The 23398-nt window shown below is 36.1% G+C and overlaps 1 long non-coding RNA gene across 1 annotated transcript; it reads left to right on the top strand.

Moving 5' to 3' along the window:
- Positions 1–388: 388 nt before the first annotated feature.
- LOC118498683 lies at positions 389–22717 on the top strand. Its single transcript, XR_004901152.1, has 3 exons — positions 389–586; positions 20155–20400; positions 22607–22717. It is a non-coding gene; the product is annotated as an uncharacterized LOC118498683 (long non-coding RNA).
- The last annotated feature ends 681 nt before the right edge of the window (positions 22718–23398 follow it).

Genomic DNA, 23398 nt, shown 5'->3' with positions numbered 1-23398 from the left:
TACATCTAATCGTGATGATCTAAGGGAAAAATGTCACTTTCTCTGCCTTGTTATGAAATATCACACTAGATCAAACAGAAAGTATGTTCCTAATTACTTCATTTTATTTTTTTTTCATAAAAATACTAAAAGTTTCATCTTTTTGGGATTATACAGTGTTTTCATTGTGTAAAACATTTTAAGAACAGGATATATTTTAATGCTATTCAGACACGTTGTTTTGAAATTCTCTAAAAACTATCTTGCTACAAGAAAAATGAGACAATGCAGCTTCATTACTGAGTAGAGCTAACTTATAATTGGCCTAACCCTATAGGGATTCTAACAAAAACAAGAAAATGGGGCTCTCAGCAGGAACTTATTAAAATTTCCTGTACACAAGAAGAGTAGTCAGTTGTTTTCCAGATAGTTTATACAAATGAACTGAGTGCTTTTCTCACTGAAGCTTGGACATGCCCAGCTTGACAGTTCGGCAAAAAATACTAAGACCTTATCCTGCGTGTTAACGCTTGAGAAAGCTGAAATCACAGTTACTTATCCTGAGAGCCTCAATGGAGAAAAGGAGGATCCAGAGTGGGGCTGAAGGGTAGGTGGAGCTATTAGAGATACAATCTCCTGGAGTGATTTTTTAAAGTACCAGCAGAGACAAAGGGAAATTGGTGGCTCGGAGGAAATACACTTTCTGTACTTCTTTTTCCCCCTCTTTGTTCAAAATCCCTACTGAAACAAAAACCCTGCTAAGATATTCTGTCCTGGTCTTTAAGGTTCTGGTTGGCATCCATCTGAGAATTTTTCTGCCTGTCAAGTTTTCTGCCTGTAGTACAAAATCTTCTGTCTGTGACCTAACAGAGTAGTTTCAGGGGTAGGACTGGAGTGGGTTTGAGAGGCTCTCCTTTGTCTTGTTTTGCTCCTGTCTCAGGTTTAACAGACATAGTTCTTTCTCTGTTTTTTTTTTTTTTTTTTCCTGCAGAAGTATATTTTATAGAAATAATAGTAGCTTGTTTGACATGAATCCCCCCAAAATCGTCTTCGCTTTAATGTCTAAATCCTAGCTGCTTGAAAATCAGAAATCATTTTTAAAATATAACATAGAACATCATATCACATTACAAGCTGCACGTTCAATTCAAGGAGAGCAATACAGTTGCAGCTGCTCTGCTTTTAAAAGAGAACATTTTCAGCCACCATTGTCCATACTTAGAAAAATAGATATTAGCTGAGGAATCATGTAATTTTTTTTCTGCTTTTCCCACTTCTGTTGAGTTCCAAAATACACCACTGGGTGAAGTGGGATGTATTATTATCATTATTTGTTCCCCTGCTCATTAATGAAAAGACTTCACAGAGGTTTGGATATGGATAATATATTTCAAAAATGTGGATAATATATTTCAAAAATGTAATTGTTACTTTAAGAATTATTCTTGACGAGGATTACACAGCTTAAAACTTAGTAAATTATCATGACTGACATTTTCTAGATTTTTATTAAAGAACACATTTTAAACATTTGAATCAAAGAGATCAAGAAAGAGAAAGACATTTTAAAATCATAGTACATAGTGATACGGGCTTCCTTTTTTACCATAAAGAGAAAAGCATGTGAAATAGAAAGAAGTATGGGATTTGCAGTAACTTAGGGTTTGGGTTTAATTAAGTCTGAGAATGTAAAGTCCTGTGACACAGAAAACAAAAAATGAGTAATAAATATTATTGTATAAAAATTAAAAACTTTTTTAATCCAGTTTTTTAAAGATTTTGTTTATTTATTTTGTAGAGTGGGAAGGGATGGAGAAAGAGAGAGAGAGAGAGACATCAATGTGTGGTTGTTGGGGGTCATGGCCTGCAACCCAGGCATGTACCCTGACTGGGAATCGAACCTGCGATGCTTTGGTTCGCAGCCCGCGCTCAATCCACTGAGCTATGCCAGCCAGGGCAAAAATCAAAAACTTAAAACAGAGGAAGAGGTTATCAAAACATGTTGAATAATTATATGATCCTTGGGATTTATTTAAATTCTGTGAATGGACTTCCTTGAGCAAAAATAAGTGATATTAGTGAAATATGCATACCAATTAAATTATTATTTGCAAAGCACATATAATGTGCCCTGACACATTGTAGGTGCTATTTACATGTTTATTTTATTATCATTTTTGGAATGTGTAAGTGTATGTTAAAGAGTCAGCCTAAAAAAATCAGTTGAGATGTTAAAAAAAAATTTGTGCTTATATGCAAAAGAATGAGGGTGATTTCTGACCATAAAGAAATTAATGGCAAGTATCTGGGGTGGCAAACATTTTCCAGTTTATTTTCCTTGACATATCATTGATTTTGTACGCAGTTAGTTTCAAAATCTTGTGCAACAAAGACCTAACTGGAGAGAAAACCATGTAGGAGCCCAATCATCCCCCAAAGGCTGAAATGATAGCAAGTCCCCGGATATTTAGTTTAAATGAGCAGAGAACAAAAGGCAAGGAAATAATGAAGAAAACACTGAAAGACTTGACTGAAGTTCACAACTCTGTGGCAACAGGTCCGGTTTGCAAATGGCTCTCGAATTAATTTGGTGACAATGAATTACTTTAAGTCATTATTGATTTCACTGCATATGAATTTACATATATTTCCTGTCAGGAATATGATGTATTTGATTATGGTCCACTGCTTGGGAGCCCCGTAGATGTATCAGGACACATACGGACTACTTTACCTCTCTAAAATTTGACGAATTTCTCATTTCATATTCACATTTGGCTCTCCAATTATAAGATGAGGGAAGTGAACCAACAGCTATTTAAGAGGGTTTATTTTAAGCGAGAAACAATTGTGTTACCATTTAGGGCGATGCTATTTTTTCACACCACTAGAAAATGGGAGCTTATGAGAGGTTATAAGATTCCAGAGTATTACATTTGTATCCTGCTGAGAAGAAACTTTTCTGAAAATGTTCTTTAATTTTGGCAAGAATAATTATCATGAGATCTATCCTCTAATCAAACTTGTAAACGTACAAAACAATGTAGTTGACTGTAGATGCAAGGCTGCACAGTAGATCCCCAGAGCTTATCCGTCTTGCTTAGCTGCAACTTCAGTCCTATTCATTAGTAATTATCTTCTCCTCTCTCCCCCAATCCTGGGCAACCACCATTCTACCCTTTGATTATTAAAAAAAAAAATGTCTATTTTAGATATATCATAAAAGTGTGATCATAACATACTTTCCTTCAGGTTTATCCATGTTCTTATGAATGGCAATGTTTCCTTCTGTTTAAAGGTTGAATCACGTCCACTCCCCCAGGGAGTGTACACACTGCGTTTTCTTTATGTGTTCATGCGTCAGTGAACATTTACCATTTCCTCATCTTCCCCATTGTGCGTAGTGCTACTACGAACACAGGAGTGCTAATCTGTTTCAGATCCTAATTTCAATTCTTTTGGATAAATATTCAGTAGAGGGGTTTTCATATGATAGACTTATTTTTAACTTTTAATGGACAATTCGTATTTTTATGGAAGCTTCTCCTGTATTTCCTCCAATAGTGTACAAACATTCTGATTTCTCCACATCCTTGCCAAAACTTGCTGTCTTCTGCTTTTTTTTTTTTTGATAAAACCTTCTTGATAGGTGTGAGGTGATATTTCATTGCAGTTTTGATTTTCATTTCCTTAATCAGTGATGTAAAAATGTTAAGGACCTGACACCAAAAACACAGACAACAAAAGCCAAAATAGAAAGGGAGAGTCCATCAAACTAAAACTTCTGCACAAAAAAGAAAACAATCCACAGAGTTAAAAGGGAAAAAACTAACTGCAAGAATATGTCTGATGAGAGGTGAATCTTGAGAATAAATGAGGATCTTCTATAACCCAATAACTAAAAAATAATAACCTGATTTTAAAAATGGGTTAAAGACTCAAACATTTCTCCAAAAAAAGGCATACAACTGACCACTATATATATGTACATACTTTTGAAACTGCTTCATTTTAACATGAAAGTTTTCTTTATGCTCCTCAGGTCAGCATTTAAAAAAAAGTCTTAATTTTTATTATAAAATTTATTCTTAGGGCTTTTTAAATACATACAATCATCACCCCAACAACCACTCAGTTCTCACTGGAATTAAAGTTAATGTCGGATGAATTGTGAACAAAAAAAAAGCCATCTTATTAAAAAAAAAGAAACTGCATTTTAAGGGAAGTGCAACAGCCAAATAAAATGAATCAAGTCTGCCAAATGGTGACATCCTCTCATCCCCAATGTTTTATGTTCAGAATATTATGAGGGGAGAATAAACTTCCATTTTATTTCACCCACATGTATTCTATCCTGTCCTTGGGAAATCAGTTTCCCAAGGAATATAAATGTTTACTAAATATGTTATGTACCAATTCTAAGACATTAAGACATCATTGATTTAATACAGCTTTTAGACAAAATGGCATGCTGTTATTAATTGTGCAATGATGCCCATTTAAGATTTTTTAAAATATAGAAATACTTCATAGTCAACACAATACCTTTGTTAATATTTTTATACATTAATTTTACTTTGAATTCTTTTTTACATTTAATTAAATTTACTAGGGTGACAATAATTAATTCAATTTTCAATTTTCACCACAATTAAAGGCAAGAAATTCAAGAGATTTGTTTCCTTTCCCCTTTCCAACTTCCAGGATTGCAGTATATAAATACAATATGGAGTTTTTAACCCAGATCAGTGTGAAAATTATTATTTTTACATTATATATTTTTTCTACTGGGCAGATATTTAAATCTATAATATGTTTCTATGTCAATTTTCATGAACTTGTTTCAAATTAATTTTATATTTTAATTTTTTTCAAAATGTGTTGGTAGTCTTCCCGCAGGACAGCATGCCCCACTTTCCAGTGGAACAGCTGTCTGTGACCCATTTAATGGTAAAGATTTTAGCTACAGACAAGGCCGCACATGATTGTGGTTACCTGGAGCTCCGTACCTTCAGGGACAAAGTCCCAGTGAGGTTACTTAAGTAGGAAAGCCACCATCTAGTGGCTCTGCAGTGATCTCAACCACAAAGGTGTTACGTGCATGGAAAGGGAATCTAGGTTTTAGGAGAGTAAGGGGTCAAGATCTACACTAGTTATAGCTTCAGAGCCAACTGAAGTTGCAAGTATTCTCATTATACTAATGTTCTTTTTATGACTTTTCATAGAAATCATCAACGACTGTGTTATTGATAAACAAGTTCATCTGAGCATTGTAAGGGAGGAATGCAGGGATGCCTTGGACATGTACAAACTCCTTCAGTGAGCTGTTGTGCCTCCTTCTGGCTGCTCTGCTTGTTGAGTGCCAGTGGCTGCCAGTTGTCTCCATCAGGGTACAGTCCTCAGGTAAGGAGAGGGGTCTCACCCAGGCAAATATGCTGCCACTCCTTTCAGGGCAGCCATCCATCCAGTGTCTCTCTGACTGACAAAGGGGTGCAAACGGCCCTCAAAGTGGGTCCAATCTATGGTGCCATTCATGCTTCAGATTGGCCCATGAGCCAGGCTAAGGCTTGCTGCTAGTTGAGATCTCATCCTCGTTCAGTTGTCTGGCCTGCCCGGTCCAGCTTCTCTATTCCCGTTCTGAGGACATTATCCTAAGAGTTATCTTAACAGGAATTTCTATCTTGGATGTTCCTTAGAGGGGGCTTAACCTCAGTCATTATTTATTTGATTCTCTGAAATGTTGGATATCTGAGGTTATCTGAAACTATATGAAAGGCCATTTTAAAACCCTCCATGTGATGTCCATTAATGTGATTCTGTTCCTGTTCTAGTTATTTGCTTAGTATTTGTTTTCATTTTGTTTTTTGTTTTTTTTAATTCAGTTTTTGTGTTTTCAGTGAGAAAGGAGGGGATGAATTGGGGGGAAAGATACAGGGAATAAGAAGCATAATTGATAGGCATAAAATAGATGGGGAGAGGTTAAGAATGGTATAGGAAACAGAGAAGTTAAAGAACTTATATGTACAACCCATGAACAAAGAGGGGGATGAGTGCTCGAGGGTTGGGGGTGCAGGGCAGAGGGGGATAAAGGGAGAAAAACTGGGAAAACCATAATAACATAATCAATAAAATATTCTTAAAAATAAAAACTCTTTAAAAAGTATATAAGCAATAAAGAAAGAAACCATTTTACTTCAATATTAACATTGGAGCAAAACCTATTATACTGACATTTAGAAACGTTGCCCATGTTTCTGAAGTTTATTCCCGCAGAAAAGAAACCCTAGGTTAAGCTGAATTTTATTACTCTGGCTTTTATTTTTCTATGCTCTTCCTTGATTCAAATTTGCCAGTGTTACCTAAGCATAGCAATTGTGTTTTTTTTTTATTGTATTGTTTGTATTTGTTTGTTACTTAAAAACTATGCAGCTACTTTTTCATGTACAATTTGTAGTTTTATTTACATTTCACAAAATTGTTTTAATTAATAGGTAATTAATCCTAATTTTCTAAGTAATCTTGTCAATCAGTATTATAATCAATATATTTGATTATATATTAATTTTATAGTAGATTATTATTATATTTTCATGATATTACTTATTTCAGTTTTGCTTTTATATTCTCCAAGTTCTATGGAAACAGTTTGAAGGTAAGAACTCAAACCAAGGTTTGCATGGTTTGAGGTTTCCATGGGGAACCCTCCCCATGGAAAGAGAAGTCCATGTAATTGGTGGTTACTCATTTTTTAAATATGTTTTATTGTTTATGCTATTTCACTTGTCCCAATCTTTCCCCCTTTGCCCTCCTCCACCTGCTACCTCCATTCCTTCCAGGAATCCCACCCTTAGTTCAGGCCCATGGGTCACGCATATATATTCTTTGGCTACTTTATTTCCTATGTTGTTCTTAATATTTGTTTATTTTGTACCTTCCAATTTGTACTTAATCCCTGCATCTTTTCCCCCATTGTCCTCTTCCCCCTCCCAACTGATAACCCTCCAAATTGATTCGGTTCCTGCTCTGCTTGTTTCCTTAGTTTGTTTTTTAGCTGCCATTGTTGACTATTGTGTATTGCCATTTTAAGGAGGCTACTTTTGCAGAAATCTTCGTCAATAAATTCTAAAAGTGTCTGTAGAATCTTTCATATATTATTTCTGAACAATAGTTTTAACCCTATATTTCTTCATTTTTTTCCTAAGCTATTCCCTCATAGACATAAAATCCATATTTGCATATGTCCATACACTTATCTTTGAAAGAAGTTTATTTTTCAAAACATACCTAATACATATTCCCTTGTGCTGACCCCTGGTTACTTCTCTAATACATCAACTTGAGAATATAAGTGAAAATACAATTAATCCCTGATGGGCACCACCTCTAAGATTATACCTTTTCTTCAAATACTCCCTCCTTTTCCAGCCCAGTTTTATTGATCAAAACTATTGATACATGTTTCTGCTCTCATTCTTCAAAATGAAATGCCTCCTTGTGCTGTGTTTCCAGGGATATGTGTGGTCTTTGAACTAATGTAGAAAGAAAACAGCTAACAAAATTAGAAATGCCTCAGAAGGTATAACCACCCGCTTCCCACTGATGCGTGGGTCACTGGCCAGCAGTGATCATGGAATGCCGCGGATGGCTCGTCGAAACATGAGAAAAACATACACAGAGACAACCAGGTCCTGTGGGGGAATAGGAACAGCAGGGCCACTCCTCATGTGGGGAGCTCACCACTTGGCCACCCTCCCAGGTGAGGAGAGCGCCCCATTCCCCCTCTGGAGAGGCTTTTTATTGGTTTCGTTTGCATAAGAATTCAGGTAAAAGCTCATTACTCATTGCTAGGAAGTAAGGATCAAACAATAGATAACAAGGAAGTCTGAGGGCCTATTTTGAGTCAGGGTTAAAGAGCTATAAGACTTTAAAGAACAAATTAACTTCCTCCTTGGACCCTTCCATTCAACTGAGAGCATTCTAAACAAAGCAGGTTTCATAGGATTTTACATGTTCTTTCTTAGGCCTGATCACCTGGGGAACCTGCCCTTTTCAGCACAGAGCTGCACCACCCTGTCATTGTTTCAGGCTTAGGTGGAGCAAGGGAACTAAGGCAACCAAGAGATAAGGAGATTTTCTCCCCGATGTGGAGAACTCAAGTTTTGTCAAAGCCGAGGAGCAAGGGTCCATCACCCCCTTTTGCTGTAGCCCCCGAAGTCCTTCTTTTGGGGGCCTCCCACATGATCATGCTTGTCTTAGATCATTCCCCCCTTGGGGAATCTCACCCGTTTTTGGCTAACCGACCAAGCTTTGGAGTTCAGTTATGAATAAAGCAGCAGAAGCAGCATTCCTGCCAGGGAGACAAGCTTTTGTCTCCTTGCTGGCTTACGGTTCCAAGGGCGTTCCCTCAGCCTTAGCCTAGGCGGGGGTTACAGCTTCTGATACCAGGCAGGGCGGTTCCCAACATCCCATTTTTCTGAAAACGCTTGTTTTCTAGTTTCAATAGTCAGTATCGTGAGTTTTAATTAACATTGAAGTCTCTACTAGTCATTTGGTGAATATTTTTAGACCTGATCTATAATAATTATTTTTAAAGATATTTGTACACCTAGCTAGATTGACTTATTACTTTGTTTTTAAAGTTATGTTTTTATTAGGAGAATACAATTAGCTTAAGAAAATATATCATGACTTTCCAATAACCACAGAAACAGTAAGTGGCAAAGAGCTGGCTCTAGCTGAAGCAGTCTCTGATTTTAGGAAGCTATGCTTGAAAATGCCATGCTGTTCTCTCTCCTCCTTTCCCATTCACTGTCATTCTCGCTCAGTCACATTTTTATCATCTAACTTTCTATTGATCAATCTATCTGTATATGTATTGTTCTATCAGCTCACTAAACAACACATCCAGTTTTGTATATGTTTCAGATCTTCTCTCATGCTTACTGATAAAATTGATGAAGGAGTTCAATAACAATTCAAATATAATGTCACAGATTTATTGAATGGATTCCATATTATCAGAAATGCCAAGATATTGAAGAGGCAAACATAAAATCAAGAGGAGCTGGTTGTGTTTAGAAAAATAATGTCTTTGTAAAAGTGAACATAAGAAAATTGCATTTATCCTCCCCCATATACATACACTTAAGAGCAAATGCTTACCCACAAGATATGTGCATTATACAAGCATGTAAAAGTTACCTTTCACACACATCGTTCTAAGAAGAATCTCTATCTTTGCACCTGAAACAATGACCCAGTACGTGTAGTGCATAACTGTCATGCAGGGGAATTATCACTCACAGGAAGAAAATATACTACTAAATAGAATTAATAGGATAAATGTCATCCGATGAAAGGTACATCACAGAAACTGGCCTAAATGATTTAAATATCTCTGGTTGAAGTATGCTTTGTTTGCTTTTGTTTCTACTATGGAATTCCCAAATAAATGTACCTATTACCATGGACGCTGAAGAAAATTGAAAGTTGCTTATCTTAAGGACATTAAAAGTACTTTTTAACAAATGTTATTTTCATTATGATGTTGTGTTAACTTTATATTACCAAAGAAAGGAAAGATTCAAAGAATGGGATTTTAAAATATGTATACCACATATACATATTTTATATATACATATGTGTATATATATACACACATACATGCATGTTTGTGTATAAAATTTATGTAAGTGGTACAAACTATACTATTATAAAGATTTCTTTTAAATTTCAAATAAAAACATAAAATATAACTTATTTCAGCCATTTCACTTTAGAAAAAAACTATAATGTAGAAAAATCTCATGAGTTAGGCAAAATATCAAGAAGCTGTCAATTGCTAAAGTAGGTCAAGAACAATTAAATAACTTCTTAACATGTCTACTGAATTTAATTATTCCCATATATTATAGTTTTACAAAGTTCCTTTGAAAATATTGCTCTATTGTCTTTAAAATTTTAAAGACCCATTCACATACATTTTTAAAAATTTCCTGTTAAGCATTTCTTTCATTATAAAAGTTATTTTTAGGGTCTTGATGTAATTAATAGACTGTGTGCATTAAGGCAACTGACTAACTGAAGGCTGTCTATTGCTTTATTCAAAAGGAGCCACTGCTGGAATTTTGTGTTTAATTCATTCCATTTTCCTTGATTCACAAACCATGAAAACTTTGACTTTATTCTGTATTTGTTTTGGCTCTCTGACTGCATTGGTTTCCAAGGAATGAGACTCATGGGTGAATTATATCTCCTCTATCAACATCCTTCCTCACAAGAGCCAATTTTTTTAATTGCCAATATGGGACTTTTCTAGGCTACATATTTATGTGTCTGTATTGTGCAAATGTGGTAAAGAATGGCCTTAAACCTTCATGCTTCCTGTTATAAAAATCTGTGAGAAAGAGAATATTAGCAAAGCTCTTTTAAAAATTTTAAATGTCTATTTAAAGGTTAACTTGATTTAATTAATTACTGTGCACATAACAACTTTAACATTTAAGAGAGTTTTAATAAGCATTTTGACCGAGTTTTTTCTTCTATGGAGCCTTTCTCCAGCATCTTGTTGGTTCCAGTGTTCTTAGGTGTGGGACGCTTTTCTGAACAATTTTAGGTAGCAGGCTCTTGAGAGAGTGGAGGGCATAAGCACAGAAGAATTGTGCAGCTGTTTTATTTTACTTTATTTTACTTTATTTTATTTTAATTTAATTTTTTAAGGGAGTGAGAGAAACATCTACGTGAGAGAGAAACGTTGATTGATTGCTTCTGGTAGGCACCTGGACTGGGGACCAAACCCCCTACCTACGTATGTGCTCTGACAGGAATTGAACCCCCAACCTTCTGGTGTATGGGATGATGCTCCGACCCATGGACCCACACTGGCCAAGCCATTCTGCTCTTTCAACAGCTATAAGATGAAGTACTCAAGTGCTAGAAAAGGACTTCTTTATCTTGAAGTTCATAATGGGACTCAGTCCATGAACTTTGATGGAGAACAAAAAATTGTATCACTACAATCATCACTACCACTATATTTTTATTATTATAATATTTATAACGTGATATAACATATGTATATATTTTGTATATTTACACTACAATTTATTGTAACCACCTAATTATTTTTATTATGCCTCAAAAATTCATTTTATGTATCAATATGAACAAATATATAATTGCTCTTTTCATAGTTTTATATTTTATTAACGTATCTCATTATAACTGCATTTTTTAATCCTAAATATTTTATGAACTTATAAAAATCATAGTGAGTGCACAGATAACAAAAGTAAAAATAGACAAATAAAACTATTTCAAAGTTTAAAAGTTTGTTCCTCAGAGGGTACAATTAACAGGGTGAAGGCACCTACAAAATGGAAGAGAATATTTGCAAATCATATATCTGGTATGGGGTTAATATTCAGAATACATAAAGAACTTCTACAGTTCAACAATGAAAAAGTCAATGAGTAGACATTTCCCCAAAGATGATACACTAATGGAGAACAAGCATATTAAAAGATTTTCAAATCACTAATCACCAGAAAATGTAGGTGGAAACCACAGTCAGATACACTGCACATCCATTAGTATGACTATTATTAAGAAAACAGAAAATAATATGTTAGGTGGGATGTAGAGAAGTTAGGAGCTTTGTGCTTTTTTGGTGTGACTGTAAAATAGGCAACTAATATGAAAAACAGTATGACGATTCCTCAAAAAATTAAAAGTGGAACTATTATATAATCTAATAATCACACTTCTGGGCATATTTTCAAAGTAACTGAAATGAATCTCAAAGAGACATTTGCACACCTATGTTCAAAGCAGCATTATTCAGTGTAACCATGAAGCAGATGCAACACAAATGTCCATCAATGGATGGGTGGTAATAAATGTGGTATATTGTACATATAATAGTGTACATATCCTAATACATATTATATTCTGAACTTTTATAGCCAAGCATTTGAATACACCAAGACTTACCATACTCCTGCATTCTACAACACCTTTTATCTGCTTATCCTTTCTTGCTTCTAAAAAAGGCATAAATTGAAAGGGAAGTTTAGAAGTTCCATTTCAGATACAAGTAATAACTTACAATTCAGGGCAGATTGATGATAATTATCTCCATATCCTTATAGTACTAATATTAATGATAATTAATGGTAATAGTGACTTACATTGGAAGCCCTTTAACTATGAGTAACTAGTTGTAAGACTGAAATCTCAACCTGATGAATTCACATGGAATCACTTATATTTATAGAACTTCCCCAAAGGATGGCACTAGCAATTGAAGTGAATTATTAAATTGGATCTGGTCTTTCAATTTTATGTTTTAGTGCTTCTTTTATATAGCAATGATTATTAAAGGAAATTGTTAACTAAATCAAATAGCAGATTTATTTTTGGAAAAGAATGTTTAAGCATAAATTGTCTTAACCCTTGCTACTAATTATTGCGGTCAATGATGAAATGTTATGCATATATGACTTCAATCATGTTCCTGCTGAAAGTGGAAATTTGGGCATGGATTCTAGAAAGCAAAAGCAAGTTGCAGGTACAGTGAGACAGGGAGAAAAGGCAACATAAATGTCTGTTATGGAGGATAAGTCCTATATATTCAAAATTTGTTTCCATTGGGACTTGCTAAGTGACATATAGCCCACCCTCTTGAATGGTAAACTAAAATGAAGAAGCGTGAAGCATTCATTCACTGTCTTCTGCTCTACTGGTTGATATTTGTAAAATATTAAGTATCTCACGTGACCAGTTTGCACATATGCTGATGGTGAGTGGGTTTCTACACTGATAAAAAAGCACCATAGCAAAAAAAAAAAAAAGATTGGCACACACTTGAAGTGGTATTTTGTCAGCCTGAGGAGAGTCAGAGCTAGGACAGAGCCGTTTGTTGAATGTTGTGGGGTACCAGAAGTTTCTGCTCTAGTACCCCCCCCACCCCCCGCTATACAACTCAAACTCATTCAGGCCCCACATTAGGTCTGTTCCTTCAGTGATTCTACAAGAAGGTGACAAGCTACAAATTCACCAAGAGGCTCAGTACAAGACAGTTGTTGAATCAGTGCCTGATGTTATCACTGATCCTGAGGTCATAACTGATGCTCAGAATTCTCTCCCCAGGATACTGTAGATTTCCCATATCAGGTAGTTTTAGGTGGTATAAACCAGGCTTTTATATTTCCTTTGACAGACTACAGTTCATTGTTTATTAATAGTTTGTACAAAGTCTGGAAACACCTAGAAGAAATGTTGCTGACATACTTTTCTCTCCCCGTAATTTTTAGCTGTAGCTGTAGCTGTCTTCTCTGGGAGCAAGAACCTCCAAGCTCATGACCTCAAGGTCAGGAAGGGTAGGTTCACTTATTGGGATGCTAGAACCTAGTGAGAAAATTCAGTCCTGTTTCCACCCATTTATTCTGCTATTGGCTGCATATATTATGGCCGGTGATTGCTTCTGCCTCTTAGCTGACAAATTAAGTCTGGCAGCAAAAGGACACTCCAGTTTCATATTACTCTGGCTGCCTCCAAATGACGTGGCATGTACTTGTGTAAGTGGACACCATGGTCATGAGCCAATGTTACAATTTTTTCAAACAAATAGTGCCTTGGTCCTGAGGCGATGTTATACAGGATCCCATACTGTTAAGTTAGCTATTCTGTAAAGACATGTGTGATTTAGACCCTGGCTGGTGGGGTCTGTGACATTGTGGATGGGCAAGAGACATTGACATGGACTACCGAGTCCTATGGAGGAAAAGGGTGGGCGACTTCTCTCTCAAGGGGAGCAAAAGCCTCAGCCTCTGCCATGATAGGTCTTTATTTCTTTTTCTGGGCATAATACATGATGGTTCTCATTTACTATGCCCCAGTTCGCTTCAGGTGGTTATCTTTTACAGAGAACAAAGGAGTCAATGCCACTAATCACATCACAGAAGAGGGATATTTGCAAATGAAAAAGGGAAAAGTAGTTGAACCAGTTATACTCCATACTGGGGAGTTTTAGCATGGATTTTAGGAAGTTACAGTAAGTACTTGCTGTCTCAATTCAGGGTGAGGGAGTTTTAGCAAAAGCAAGTCTCAACGTGGCCTAGGTACATAGCAGTCCTGATTCCCCATGGGAGAACCTATCCATGGGCGTGGGTCCTGTACATCTCTGAGTGGGAGCTGGGCCCACGCCATGCAGAATGGTCTCCTACACATGGGTAGTGCTCATGGCTCTAATTCCAGCAAGCATAAGTTGCTTCCATTACACATCACAAGATACAGTGGGTTGAAGAGTGTCCCCCAAAACTCATGCCTACCTGGAACTACCTAGAATATGATCTTATTTGGATATATGGTCTTTGAAGTCATAACTAAATATTAGCACACCAGATGATAGTAGACCTAAATGCAATAACTTATGTTCTTATAAGAGGAGAAGAGGATACAGGGACAGAAAGACAAGACCATGTGGAAACAGAGACAGCAATTGGAATTAGATAGCTACACTTCAAGGAGTGCCTGGAACTGCCAGAAAGCAGAAGAGAAAAGAAAGGAGTCCTCTATAAACCCTTCATAGGAGTGTGGCTCTGCCGATACCTTCACTTTGAACTTCTGGATATTCTAACTATGATGGAATAAAATTATTTTTGTTTTAAGCTTCCCAGTTTATGTTAATTTATAATAGTAGCTCTAGGAAGTAAGTACTTAAGCATTATGATGTAACTAAATTGTTATCAAGTGTCTGGAGAGCGTCCTCAAGAACTTACATAATTTTATTATAGCCATTTATTAGAAAGGAAGTAGCATCTTGTTTTCATAAGCATTTTCATTATAGATGATGATGTTGAGCAGCTTTTTATGAGCTACTGGTCATTCATAAGTCTTATTTGGAGAAAGGTCTATTAAAATCTACCATATTTTTTAAGTTATTTTCTTAGTAGTTGCTCTGGGAATAATAATGCACACTTAAATTAACACATTCAAATTAAAAAGAATAATAGCTTTATTTCTTTAAACTATGAAGAGTTTATTGCAGTTTAATTGCATCTCCCCTCCTTCCTGTGATCATTGTCTTGTACATTGCATCTATATGTATTATAAACCAGCCAATTTAATGTAGTATTATTTTACACAATCATAATACTTGTAAAGGACTTAAGAGAAAACATATGTGTGGACTTGCACATTTACCTACACATTTACATTTTTAATGCTCTTAATGTGTTTATTTGTATGTATGTTATTATTTGGTTACATTTCCTTTCAAACTATAGGTCTTACTTTAATATTTCTGGTAAGGCATCTCTGCCAACAATACATTCTTTCATTCCTCTTTATCTGTAAATGTTTTTCCCTAATAATTCTGGATTCTACTATTTCTGACGAGAAGTTAGTCATTAATTTTATTATTGCTCCCCTACATGTAATGAGTCATTTTTATTTTGCTGATTTTAAGATTTTTCCCTTTTTCTTTCCCTTTCAACTATGTCTAGATGTGGATATTTTTATATCTTTCCCATTTGGTATTCATGAAGCTTCTTGGTCTGTATATAATATTTATTCAAATTTCAGAAATATCCAGACAATACTTTCTCAATTTTTTTTTCTGTCTTTTCTTCTTCCACCACAAGAACTTCAGTATGCACATGTGTAGACACGACCCACTGGACTCTGAGGCTCAGCTCATTTCTCCTCTTTCTTTGTTGTTTCTACTCTACAGGCAAAGGTATTTGCATTTATCTGCCTTTGAGTTCACTTATTATTTCTTAGCTGTGCTAATTTCACTGTTGGACTCAACTGAAATTTAACTTCAGTTTTATGCTTTGCAAATTCATAAATTCCATTTGACTCTACATATAATTTCTATATCTTTATTGTCATTCTCTATTGATGAGTCATTTAAGTCATAGTTTTTTAAAAGATTTTATTTATTTATTTTTAGAGGTATGGGAAGGGAAGGAGAAAGAGAAAGAGATGATGTGCAAGAGATACATCAGCAGGTTAACCTGGTCAGCAACCTAGGCATGTGCCCTGACTAGGAATCGAACCAGTGACCTTTCTGTTAGCACTCCAGCACTCAATCCACGGAGCCACACCACCCAGGGCTAAATCATGGTTTTTCAAAAAATATTTTAGTATGGTCTTCTTTAATGTTTTGCATATGTCTTACCTCTGTACCCCTCAGAGACATACATTTTTCCTGTGTATTGGTCACATTTTTTCTGTTCCTTTCTATGTCTCATATTTTTTTGTGTGTGTGGTAGTCATGGTGGTTGTTGAAAACTGGTCTTTTAAGACACTATATTATACCAATTTTCATTGTATCTATCAACTGTCTCACCCATTGTGTGACTCCAGATACCACTGCATTATTAATTACTATTACTACTACTGAATTATGGTCTTTTATAGAAGTAATTCTCATGTAAACACACCTTACTGGTCAGTCAATGGTTGTTCAAAAGTTGTTTTCAAAAACTTTGAGCTGGTTAAGACTTTCACCCTTCGCTAATAATTTATGTCTGAGTTGTATGTCTATGTATGTAGACCTATGGGTAACACAGGCACTGAGAAATGACAAGGAGCCAACACAGGTGACTATGCTATTCACTTGGATTTTGTTAATGCAGGTTCACTCAGCTTTTATTAACACAGATTTAATCCAGGTGTATAATACCCTAATAATGATACTAATCACTCAGAAACAATCAGTAATAACATTACACGAGAGAAGTGGGAGATAATGAACCTGAGTCCTAGAGTTTCAGTCTGTGGGTCCCAGAGCCAGCATGGTGAGCAAGGAAGTTGTCAGCATCTTCCATGGAAGGATCTCCAGAGCCAGGTGGGCAACAAGGCAGATAAAGTCCTCAGTTCAACAGGCAGCAGATGCCAAGGGGGATCAGTGTGCCATGGCACAGCACCCTGATGTGTAGAGCTCAGCTGTCTCAGGAATGGTCTGCAGTCTGCCTCAGTTATACACTTAAAAGTTGTGTACTCCACCCTTCTGGGTCGCTGAGAAGTGTCTTGGCACCCCTGATAGCAAATGAGGACTTTCCCCAGGAAATTTCTCCTATCTATGGGTGTTCCTGCTCTACAGACACAGCTTTTCTGGTTACATGTCACCAGAAATGGTATCTTAAGTAGGTCTCCTTGCCAGACATGTCTGCTAGGACTTAGGTATGTCCCCTGTTGAACCAAAGTGTCACGGCTGACTGGTAGCCATCCTGGTTGACATGAGTGACTCTATTTTGTTTTACATACTGTATGCTATCTTGATTGGATGAATGCCATTTTATTGGTCCAGCTCTACACAGTAAATAACTGACTATTTGGCTATTGCTTGCCCCAACCAGGACCACAGTTGGAGGCTCTTCGAGTCCCTCCCTTTTCCCATTATTTACTAATGAAGTTGTTAGTATTACTACTAACTCCTGTGGATATAAGATGTTTTCCACTCTATTCTAATCTAAGGACATCCATAATTTGATGAAGCTCTTGATTCCCATGCCCAGTCTGCTCTGATTAAACCATGATATTAAGGAGCTGGGTAGGAAAGAGGAGCTAGTCCAGGCAATAACATGACAGAGTCCCAGTAGTCTTACCTAAAGTTTGGTAGCTTTTCATGAATATCTGCTTCCCAATTTAGTGAATGCCTTCATTAATTTTAATAGCCTTAAAGTGATTGTTTTGGACACTACTTTTGTTTAGTTTTATTATCTTTCATTGATATGAAATGCCAACTTCTTTATTCTTCCACACTGAGATATGTCTTTAAGATTAGGAATATTTGCCATACAAATTTGTGTTTACTATATTTAAATAGTTGTAAATTTCCTGAATAATTTTAATTTCTGATATCCTATTAGTCTTCCTTTGAGATATATCCATAAAATAACTTAACATTTTCAAATAAGCTTTTATTTTACTCAGATGGTAAATAGCAGTGACTATCCTGGAATTCTGAAGGTTAGTTGAAGTTTTAAAAATAATGTGTATTAATACCATAAGCACAAGTGTCTGACTGGATGGTGCTATTGTCAATAGTACCATCATTCCCCAAACTGTTTGAACATTTCATGCAGTAAGATTAGCTGTTTCCTTTAGTAACAACAACTATAGTGAAATAAGTCATTAGTCTTTGACTTCTACCCTAGGTGTGTCAGTTCTCCAGAGTCAAGCTTTCCACCCACATGAGAGAGACACAAGGGCTAATTTGACAAGCTAAGGAAACAAAGGTTAAAAGTATTTCCTCAAGTCAAGCTTAAGATATTTGCTAGTGCCATGTGTTAGGCAGTGAAATAGCCTAGTGCTTGGTGGGGGGACTTCAATCTATTTTCAAAAACAGAGAATATGGGTTATTTTAGTGATGCTGATTGTGCAAAAGTGCTTAGTAACATGAATACTTAGTAGTACATTCTTTCAATTGCATTGTGCTATTAAATGTAACAGATGAGAATTATAATTTCTACATATGATTAAAAAGCAGCTGTCGTATTTATTCTTCTACATCAATTTCCTGTCATAAATATACATTTACTTTAAAATCCAACATACTTATTCAGTAAATATTCAACGCATTATTAATTTTCACACGACAACCTGAATGTTATCAGGGCTGTTACTCTCAGCATCATGAGAGTTAAAGCTAACTTCAAAAAGTCACATGTCCAGAATTTTTTGCAGATCTAATATCCAGTGCCCCCAAATTATAAGAAGTGTATTGGTACTGAAATGTAAACATCTATCTGTTTTTATTTACCAGTGACATTAAGTAACAATAAATAAATAACATTCTAAAAATGATCTTGCAGACATGTAGTTATAACACAATGCTTATCTTCCAAATGAAAGACAAAGTTAAAATAAGTATTTCCTGCATGAATCATCTTTATAAGTTAAACAGTGGTCAAAACTAATACACCTATATATTAGCAACAAAAATAAATCATCACTTGGAACAAATTGAAAGCTGCCAGAGGAAAGGGGGAAGGGGAGTGTGGTGAGGAGGAGAGGAGAGGATTAGTCAAGGAACATGTTTGAATGACCCATGGTCATGGACAACAGTGTGGAGATTGACTGTGGGAGTTGGGAGCGGGCTGGATAGAGGATAGAAAAGGGGAAATTGGGGCAACTATAATAGATTAAACAAGAATAAAAAGATAAAAAAAAAACAAAAATAGCCCTGGCTGGCATAGCTCAGTGGATTGAGCGCAGGCTGGGAACCAAAGTGTCCCAGGTTCGATTCCCAGCCAGGGTACATTCCTGGGTTGCAGGCCATAACCCCCAGCAACCGCACATTGATGTGTCTGTCTGTCTGTCTGTCTGTCTGTCTCTCTCTCCCCCTCTCCCTCCCCCCCTCTCCCTCTCTCCTTCTCTCTCTCTCTCTCCCCCCCTTCCTTCCCTCCCTAAATAAATAAAATTTAAAAAAAAGATAAAAAAACAAAATAATAACGACAATAGGCACACAAGCCATAGAAATGTTAAGTGCTTACAACAACTGCCTTTTTAAATATGACCAAGATTTAAATTCAAAATAAGTGTCACCATAATGTGCTAGATGTTGTAAAATATGCTCAATAAACAGAAAAAAGAGCACTGAGATGGAGAGGGAATCAATTGTAGGCAAACTGGCTGATAAAAGAAATATATGTATATAAAGCAGATTGAGTTTGAGAGCTATTTGGAAAGTAAGAAAATAGTTTGATTGATTTCCAGTTTGTGGAAGTTTTGTGTTTCCACTCTGTGGATATTGATTAGAAAGGAGTAAGAGCTGAATTTGGGAGAGCTGATAGAAGTCAACCATGGTTGGTAAGAGGCATGCTTACTTTCACTCAGTCCGGAGTATGCTACTGAAAGTGGGAGAAATGTTACAGACTGGAGATACGAATTTCAACTTAGAACAGAAAGACTCTCTGAGGGTTTGAATACTGTAATATGAATAGAATCAAAGAAAGAGAGTTTTTAGGCATGATGCCTTGGTTTTAGGTTTAATTCACTGGGTTAAATGTGGGTATCAATTATGGAAATGGAAAATACAGGAGGAGAAGTTTGGAGAAGCATCAATCAAAGCAAACTGTTATGTGATAGCTGATTTTGAGATGCTTTTTGATATCCAAAATGAAATATTGATTATTATTTTAGACATTTTGGTCTTGGGTTCAGAGAGAAGAAGGAAACAAATGAAATATTGTGGACATCATCAGCTATAAATGGCATTTAAACACATGAGGAGAAACGAGGTAATGTTGTGAGCGAATGCAATTAGACGAGAACAAGGAGCAAAGAACTGAATCTGTGGTCCTACAATACTCACAGATTGGTTAAAGGACAAAGGACCAGGGAAGGGGATGAAAACAGACATTTAAAGGACTATTCACTCACCTCAAGAAGAAATATTCACAAGAACAGGTATGTGTTTTCTTTTCTTTAAAAAAATTATGTATTTAGAGAGAGGGGAAAGGATGGAAAAAGAGAGGGGGAGAAACATCAATGTGTGGATTCCTCTTGAGCCCCCTCGACTGGGGGCCTGGTTCAGACATGTGCCCTGACTGGGAATTGAACCTGCGACCCTTTGGTTCATAGGCCTACACTCAGTCCACTAAGCCACACCAACCAGGGCTGTTTTTATTACTATAACTAGGGAAACCTTTAGTAAATAAATTGGTTGTGAAGATAAAAACCTATCACACTTCAGATGAGAAAGTGATTACTTCTGACAGGGATTATTTTAGAGGTTTTTTTTTTTTTTTTTTTATTTCTACCTTGCCTTTTTTCTTTTTAAAAATAATCTGTTTTTGTCAAAAGTCCCTATTAAATGGACAAAGGGTCAATGCATCAGTCTTCCTTCAACATTCTTCTTACCCTAGTCAGTGCCACAGACACTAAAGTTTTCGTATATGAACTTCTGCTACTGTTTCCTGGAGTGTCTTGATGTTTACCCTGTATCCACTTGGCTTCTCCCTTACTTATATGGCAGCTGTCTGATTCATCATGATTTCTTTTTTTGTCATATAATTTGATGTTCTGTGCCCCTTATGTAAAAGTGAACCAAGTCTCCAATAGAGATCAATAAAGTTTTTATTAAAAAGTTACCATTAGAGCTGTGAGACATGAAGGTTGAATAGAATTTTAACATGCAAACATGTTATGATATAAATGACTTTATTTGTCTCATGACAACAGCTTGAATTTTCATATTATTTTTAACTCTGGCAGAAGAAGATTAGAAAATTTAAGTTTGATGGCCCTGTTGGCATTTAAATACATAGGCAATTAGAACCCTGTTCTCTCAGTTCAGTAAATCGGAGTCAAAATGTGAGACTACAGTTTGCTTTTCATGAAGTGTTTCAATCCTTTCTACCCCCTATGCAAATGCTCATCACATCTACCCCTATGCAAATGAACTTCTCATCTCCTTGCTCACATAAACTCCCTACACACAAAGCACTTTTGTTCATTGTTGAAATTGAACCCCTTTTGGGGTTCAGTTCCCCTTTTGGGGAATTGAAACTCTCACCCCTTTTTTTCTGCCTATGATTATTTTCACCATAAACTATGATGACACTGATCTCATTTCAGCAAATATTATATGCATGCATTAATAGCCTCTTTCAGACACTTTACCCTAATGCTTTGATGATGGGGCCTTCTTCTCTAATCTCCTGGACTCTCAGTGATAGTGGTTTAGATGTTGGCTGTGCTCTTACCTGCCAGCGCCACCTTTATATCATTGGTTCATGATTCCCTGTACTTACAAAGATTTGATATCCAGACCTTGCAATTCTCACTACTTTCAATTACCTGATTGCCTATTCTCTCATGCAACTTTGTCGAAGTTCATATATGACCTTTTTAAAGTTTTTTTAAAAAATATTATATTTATTTATTTTTAGAGGGGAAGGGAGAGAAAAGGAGAGGGAGGAAAACATCAATGTGTGATTGCCTCTTGTGCACCCCATATCAGGGACCTGGCTGGCAACCCAGGCATGTGACCAGCCTGGTAATCGAATCAGTAGTACTTTGGTTTGCAGTCCAGCACTCAATCTACCGAGCCACATCATCAAGACTATATGTGACATTTATAATCTTTTTCTTTACATAGGTTCTAGTAATCCTCTATAGGATTACCAGAGGATTACCAGAATCCTCTATATTGAGAACTCTTCAGAGTTGTGAATGTATGATTCCTCAAAATTTTTAAGACAATAAAATATTAACTTCTTTTTAGATTAGTTATCTAAAGGCACAGGATTTAAGTTGTATTCCTCTTTTCCTATGGCAGTATTGCTACTCACCCTCTGTTATTCCAACACGTGCCCAGGTGCTAAACTTATTTTTGTTTTTCAAATGGTTCACTCATCGGATTCTCTGACTTTTTCAATGTTCTTATCCCACTTATGCAATGCCTTCATTTCCCAAAATGCATTGTCCTTAAAATAAAAAGGCCAAGTAAAAGAATATGAAAGAGAAAAAAAAGGTCTATAGAAAAGAAGAATTGTCATAACACACCCAAATCTGTATTTTTCCAATTGGGGAGCCCCGCCCCTCTCCCCCCCCCCCCCCCCGGAAAATAAACACCTGAGGCTTGTTTTAACTCATTCATTCTTCCTTATAGTAAGATTACTTCAGAGAAGTTGGTGAAGAAGGTCATCAAGGAGTGAATGTAAAGAAAGCCATACGGTTGCAAGGGACTTTATTTTTTTTTACATAATAATGCAGGGTGTGCCAGAGATGAACTGGAGCTCCCTTTGGAGCTAGACTTCTCTAACCCATTTTGTGAACATTTAACAGGAACTAAGTAGCAGCCCCAAAGCCTCGGTTTTGTGCTTCTGGCAGATAATTTTCAGTAAGCTATGATGTATTCCAAACTGCATATGTTCATTTATATGTATGTCTAGACTACTGGTGAGCAATGCAACTTCTTACACTGATAGATATGTTTTATAGTTGCACTGCTCTGTGGTAGTCAGCAGGCCCATATGACTGTGGAACCCATGAAATATGGCTCATTCAACTGAACAACTGAGTATTTTATTTTGCACAATTTAAATTAATTTAAATAGCACATATGGCTAGCAGTTACAGAATTAGAAAAGCTTTAGAGGTATGTTCTCGCAATTTTTTGGCATTTAAGGTTTTCATTCATCCACCCCTCCTTTCACTGGGAAAACTTGTAATGAGATGAGTTAAAGGGCAAAACTATCTTCCTGCATGTGAAAAAAGATAAATGTATCACTGACTAGGGAATTAAGCAAAAATATGAAAGGGAGATGGCATTGCCTAATATAGGTGAAATAATACAAAGTTCAAAAAAAGCTTAAAATTACTATGAAATATTAATAGTTTTATTCTTATTTCTTGAGAGTAATACAAATTATTGATGGAAGAAATTCTATCTACAACTGAA

This window comes from Phyllostomus discolor, chromosome 2 (assembly GCF_004126475.2).
Source record: "Phyllostomus discolor isolate MPI-MPIP mPhyDis1 chromosome 2, mPhyDis1.pri.v3, whole genome shotgun sequence".
Lineage (NCBI taxonomy): Eukaryota > Metazoa > Chordata > Mammalia > Chiroptera > Phyllostomidae > Phyllostomus > Phyllostomus discolor.
This window is presented reverse-complemented; position numbering and strand designations above follow the sequence as displayed.